General features: G+C 35.2%; 1 long non-coding RNA gene across 1 annotated transcript; it reads left to right on the top strand.

Moving 5' to 3' along the window:
• The first annotated feature begins 1,805 nt into the window (after positions 1–1,805).
• Positions 1,806–5,163, top strand: LOC113301387. Its single transcript, XR_003336258.1, has 6 exons — positions 1,806–2,203; positions 2,286–2,331; positions 4,180–4,220; positions 4,316–4,443; positions 4,575–4,726; positions 4,948–5,163. It is a non-coding gene; the product is annotated as an uncharacterized LOC113301387 (long non-coding RNA).
• The last annotated feature ends 1,139 nt before the right edge of the window (positions 5,164–6,302 follow it).

Genomic DNA, 6,302 nt, shown 5'->3' with positions numbered 1-6,302 from the left:
TCTTAACGTGTTTGAATGCTTGTGTTTTGGAGTATTTTAAAGTTGGAATATGTTTTGTGGGTATACCTCACGAGACTATAACTCATCCATTAGGACACATAGGGGTTTAAAAGCTTGTTGGGCATGCTAAGTGCAACCGTGACTTCGGCGAATACGAGTTGTTGTATTTTTAGTTTAGATTTTTTAGTTTTCTCGAGGACTAGCAAAAGGAAAGTGTAGGGGTATTTGATAAGTGCAGAATTTACACGTTTTGAGTATCGTTTTTATATTATTGTTGCTTTTGTATTTTATGTATTTTATTAGGTGCATCCTTGAAAAGAAGTGAAAATAGCTCTCAAAGTGTCGAGAAGTAAAGTACTACAAGTGGAGAAGGGCCAAAGACCAAGTGGAACTCGTTGAAATCCAAGATTTCTTCTCATCGTCTTCAAGAGGACGAAAAGACGAAGCGAAAGGCGAAAAAATGAGGTCACTCTGACGTCGTATGAAAAAGTTATAAGTAATTGAAGCAAGACAAAGTTGCAAAAATTAGACATAATAAAATTGATAAAGGAACCCACGTTCTACTCAGGTCAGCCGAGACTTATAAAGGCAGAGGCTTTGGGGTTGTCACTTTTAGAAAAGTGCTAACAACACAATTGATGAAGGCCACCTTCTTCTTCGTTCTTCACGGCAATAACATCGTGACCGTGGCTGGTGGTGATTGTGATGGAGGTTTGAGTTATATTAATGGATTTTGGTAGTTTCTTTGGTGCTTATGGAGCCATAAATTCTTTGGGATATAATGTTGAGTTTCTAATGTGAAGATAAGCATCGTTAGCGGTAGTTCCGTGTGATCGATGGTGAAACAGGGAATGGTTCGAATTGTTGTTGTCATCATCATTTGTTATTGACTCTAGATGCTGGTGGTGATGATCGTGATGTTGGAATCAATGATGAGTATGGGTTATTGGAAAAGACTCATGCAGTGCACGTCAAGTCTTTGTTGTGGTGCATGATAAGAAAATTCAAATGTCTCTTTCCCTTTATTACTCACGTGCTTAGCATGTGTTCTGTTTATTTTCTTTTTGTCTCGCACGAGTATCCAAAATGTGTGATGTTTGATTATTGACAGTTTAGTCAGTTGATCGTGCTATAAGTATGTATGTGCATCAATCATTTCTCTGTAATGTGAATTACCTCTCTGTAATGAATCTGGTTCATTTTGTTTTAATGATACACTACTAGTTTGAGTATTAATGTTGTGGTTATTAACTGTAACGGAGTGGATCTCGAGATCGGTATCTGATGGTGAAGACACATCAATGATTGATTTTGGATGTGAGTTTAAAGTACGAGATTGAGAAGAACTTGGAGCTCGATAGAATGACGTTAATTCTGAAAAAGCGGGGGTCTAACAACCACACCCAATCTTTCGCTTAGCAATATGTATGGACAAACTCCAATATACTTTCACTACACCAAATTCTGGATTTAGCAACCCGGATTAGCAACAACACTAGAGATGTTGCTAATTCGCATCAAACAAAAACAATTGCCAAACTTTAGCAACAGTTTTTCTATTGCGAAAGTCGCAACTGTCCATATTCTGTTACGATTAGCAACAGCCGAGGATATAAGCATGCGATTCACATGCTTATCAGGTAACACTTTTGACCCTTTTTCCACCCATATTTTGGAACGAATTTTGATCATGTTGTTATTTCACCCCTTTGACTAGTTGACTTCTTTACTTTAGGGATGCCAGATTTAACCCACCAAAATTCCGGTACATAACACTCGCTTCATTTTTATCCACAAATTGTTTTTCTTCTCTCTCCTTTATCCCCTCCTTTGATAAAACTATTTTCATTATCTTCTCCATTTACTTCTGCATCTAGATAAAAAGCTCTCAAATCTCCACTGCGATTAAAGCTCTGTTATTAACGCTCTGCTGCTATTAAAAAATCTTATCCATCTCCCCATTCGGTAGAAAGAAAATCTCCCAAAACAATATGTGAATCATCTCTGAATTTAGGGATTTATCACCTTGAGGAGTTGTTGAAATAACAAGCTGTAAGATAACTCCTATCCTTACGCAAGAGTAAACATGATCAGTTCCTGAAATCTTATGAAGATTTGGTGAATACCAAATTCAACCGATTGATTTTGACTCCTAGAATTTCTGCCCAGAACAATCCCTAGAAATCGACCAAGTATAGCTGATGTAAGTCAATTAAGTTCTATACTTGTTAGATCGATAGTTAAGTTTTATTTGTTTTTAACGACTTCTACTTATATTACTGCAGGTGGAAGCACCATTCTGAGGACTTTTGCTCAGCGTAATAAACCTAGGTATGGATTCATCTTGTTATTCTATTTTTATGTTTTGGGTATAATTTTACGTCAGTAGATTGTATCTGAGATTTGGGGTTTTATTCATTTTGAGTTTTATTTTATGATTTGGGTGTTTCTATTTTTTGATTTTGAAAGGTTTTCAGTGAGTGGAACTAAGAATAAATGAAGATAAATTTGAGTTCCCTGTTTTTACTTTTCTGTTTGTTTTTTTAACTTAAAACCTAAAAATTGAAACCGTCTACAACCTAAAATCAGTACTAGTTTTGGCACTATACATATGATTGATGCCCTCAAGGAGCTTAACATGGAGAATTATGATGAAAAGGATGTTGGTAACTTATATATATTTTAGTCTTTTAGTCATACAACTTTCTTGTTTGTCTTCTAATGAGCAGAACAGGTCATTGATAAGTACATTTTCACGCGATATGTTCTGTTGAAGTTGATTTCTTTTGCACTGAAATTTGCAATTTTACGTTTTATGGCTCGACTCCTGATTTTATAGATGCCAATGCATTTTGGAGTGGTTGATGGTTTGAGATCTCAAATTGTACATCAACTATGCAGGTCATACGGCTAAGTTGACACTGCTTATGATCAATTGTATGGCTAAGCCTGAGAGCGGATACCTTGTCTCCTTGTTTCTATGGAAATGTATGAACAAAGTGTGTTCCTTTTTTTAAGTGTTTTATATTTAGCGATACCGTGGGTACAGCTTTTGGTGTACCCCGCCGGTTAAGTTACTGACACAATGAACTTAGAAACTAGTTAGGCTAGGTTAATGGTATATGCACGTTTCTTCTTAGGAAATTAACTGGCTACCTGAATGATGATGTTAAATAAAAAGGTGAGGTAGTGGTCATGTTTCTCGTTTTCTATTTTTTTTAAGATCTACATATCTAACTTGTACAGATATTGAAGTTTAATGGCTAGTTAGAGATGTCCGCCAAAGTATCTATTGGCATTTATTTGGATATATCTTTGTTTATTCATATTCCTGAATGTCATTTTAATTGTAAATCTCTAACGTCGTTGGAATTGGTAATGAAGGGTAAGCATCGGTCAGAGGTTACTCTTCCTAATTACTCAATGTATTTACCTAGTCTCAAGTCATTGGTGCTTAAATCACTAGCAGTATATGAAGTAGAGCGAGCAAATAAGCTTATAGCCAGTTGTCCAGTTCTTGAAACGCTAGATATAAAAACAGAGGATCATCAGAAGCTCACCATTAATTCTTCTACGTTGAAGCTCTTTGAAGTTAATGATTGTGGTTATGAATGTTCACTTTATTATACAAACAACTAAGATTATCAAGTCAAACGCTCCTATATTGGGGTGTTAAAATTGTGTTTGTCTATATATCGTAGTCCTCATAGGTTCATACACAGTCTAAGTCTTATGATATCTCATACTGTCGGAACTCTTCCCTCGTGGTTTACCATAAATGCTAGCTTTTTTTCTTGTTGATGCTTTCCATTTTTTATTGTATAGTCACATTTTGAATTTCATTTTACCTTGTTGGCCTCGCAACCTTGCATAAGGTCATAAACTAATATGCATCAGCCTAGTGACGTGCAAATATTAGTAGGAATGACAAATTGTGACCCGTCTTCTTTTGGATTTGAAAGGTGTTTTTATGTCATTTTACCTTGTTGGACTCGCAACCTTGCAGAAGGTCATAAACTAATATGCATAAGCCTAGTGACGTGCAAATATTAGTAGCAATGACAACAAATATTGTGGTCTGTCTTCTTTTGGATTTGAAAGGTGTTTATTTTTATTTATGTAAACAACAACGCAACGAAATGGGGAATGTTTTTAATGTGCATTTTACTTCTTATGTAGATTTGAGCCAAGCAAAGTGCGAAGATGTTATTTTTAAGCAGGTATAACTTTCTTATAGTCTCCTCTGTTCAATTTATGTGGTAGTGGTAGACTTTTTTTTTTTGAAAATCTCATGATGTAGAACTTCCTGATGCAGGCATGGATTACATATATCTGGAGGAGAGCAAAAGCAGATGTTGTAGATGAAGATATCGCAGAAGAGAGACTTCAATCTTGGATGGATCGTGTTGGTCAAAAACCAACATCCTGATGATGCTGTTGATGGTAATTCATATTCTTGATTTTTGTATAGGTATCATGACATGCTTTGATTTTTGTAAGCTGTCATAGTAATGCAAGAGAAAGTTTATGACTGGATTCTTCCTTTTAATTGGTGTTTTTGTTTTGCTATCCAGTGGGAAGAGGTCTTCTGGAACTGAGAAAGCTCGGAATCAAACAGCAAAATCGCGAAATTGAATTGATGTAGGGAAATTTTTCTACAACTACCAATCACAAACCTACTGTAGATAATGATGTCTCCCCTTGATCATGATACTCCCTTCCCAAGGTACTTTTCTGGTTAGCCTCTTCTTCAGTGTACTTTTTCTAATATTGAAGACTCTAAGATTATAGTTATCACTGTCTTCTGTTTTTGCTTCTGGTAATTATCTTCCAGAGCATTTGTATATCTTGATTTCGCTTCAAATAATTGTATTACAGAGTTGAGCTTAGGGATTTGTATATCTTGAAATGGTTCTTACCTATATATAATACTTTGTTTTCTTTCAGACTGTCAAATACAAGAAGGGAAGTTGGATATTGAACCAGGTAACCTAGACTGGCATTTCATTTTTAGATCGTCAATGGCTACAATCAACAATCATAATTATTCCCTGTTTTCTATAGTTTAGACCAGATCACCACATTGTATGTCGATTACAAAATTTAGTCGTCTTCATCATCTCAGTAGTTACTTGTATTACTTAATACACATTTATATCTCCAACAGTGATACTATAAATTTCAAATTGATGAATCTATTTTTTTAATGAAATCCTTTGATGAATCTGTGGTTTATTAGATTTGCATCATTACTACCGATGAATCAATTATAATTGAATGTTGTGTATGTGGAATTGAAGCACCAGCACAATATGTAAGAAACAAGAACATATTTGCATATGAAATCTTTCAGTTGTACAATTTGACACTTGATTTTCTTAATGCAACCTGTAACATTTCCTTTATGTCATGAGTTCCCTGCTTTTTATTGTATTTGGTTCCCTTTCTTTGTAAAATGTATTTAAGGTGTAAACCTTTGGGGATATCTGTGTGAATATAGAGTATGAGAACTATCATATTCAATTACTGGATATAAGATGAATCAGGGTATTGCAGGGAACTGGGGGGGTAATCAGTTTTGACTAGGTCAACAAAGACTTGACCTTTTTTTTGTTGTTGCGAAAAATTAGCAATGGCAAGAATGTATTGCTAAATCTGAACCAGAACAACTATATCCCGTTCTACTAAAATATATCCCGGAACTAATCTAAAATTAGCAACAGAGCAGAAACAGTTTTTTCTGTTCTATATTTGAATTTAGCAACAGCTAAGTCTGCTGCTACTGTCGTTGCTGACCAAAATTAGCAACAGAGAAAAACTGCGACGGGGTGTTTAGCAACGACAAGGAACTGTTGCAATCCCGGTCATCAACAGATTTAAGCTGTTGCTAAACGCTAAATTTGGTGTAGTGTTTCTAGAGAATCAACTAGAGTCAGACTCAATCTAGATAAAAGTACATCAAAGAGTTTTGTATCTCAATCTCTCGATTTGATATACACTTAAGAAAATAGAAATCTGTGAGTCTTTATCAAAGAGAGATAACTTGGATGGTACCAAAGACCAATATCTAAGTGTCAATCAATTTAACTCAACAACCAAAAGGTCGGATATTCTAATTGGTTGAACAAAGCACAACCTGTGATATTTCAATTATATAACAAAATATAATGCGGAAAAGAAATAACACAGACACCAGAATTTTGTTAACGAGGAAACCGCAAATGCAGAAAAATCACGGGACCTAGTCCAGATTGAACACACACTGTATTAAGACGCTACAGACACTAGCCTACTCCAAACTA

This window comes from Papaver somniferum, chromosome 8 (genome assembly GCF_003573695.1).
Source record: "Papaver somniferum cultivar HN1 chromosome 8, ASM357369v1, whole genome shotgun sequence".
Classification (NCBI taxonomy): domain Eukaryota; kingdom Viridiplantae; phylum Streptophyta; class Magnoliopsida; order Ranunculales; family Papaveraceae; genus Papaver; species Papaver somniferum.
The sequence above is the reverse complement of the archived record's forward strand: the minus strand, read 5'-3'. Positions and strand labels throughout refer to the sequence as shown.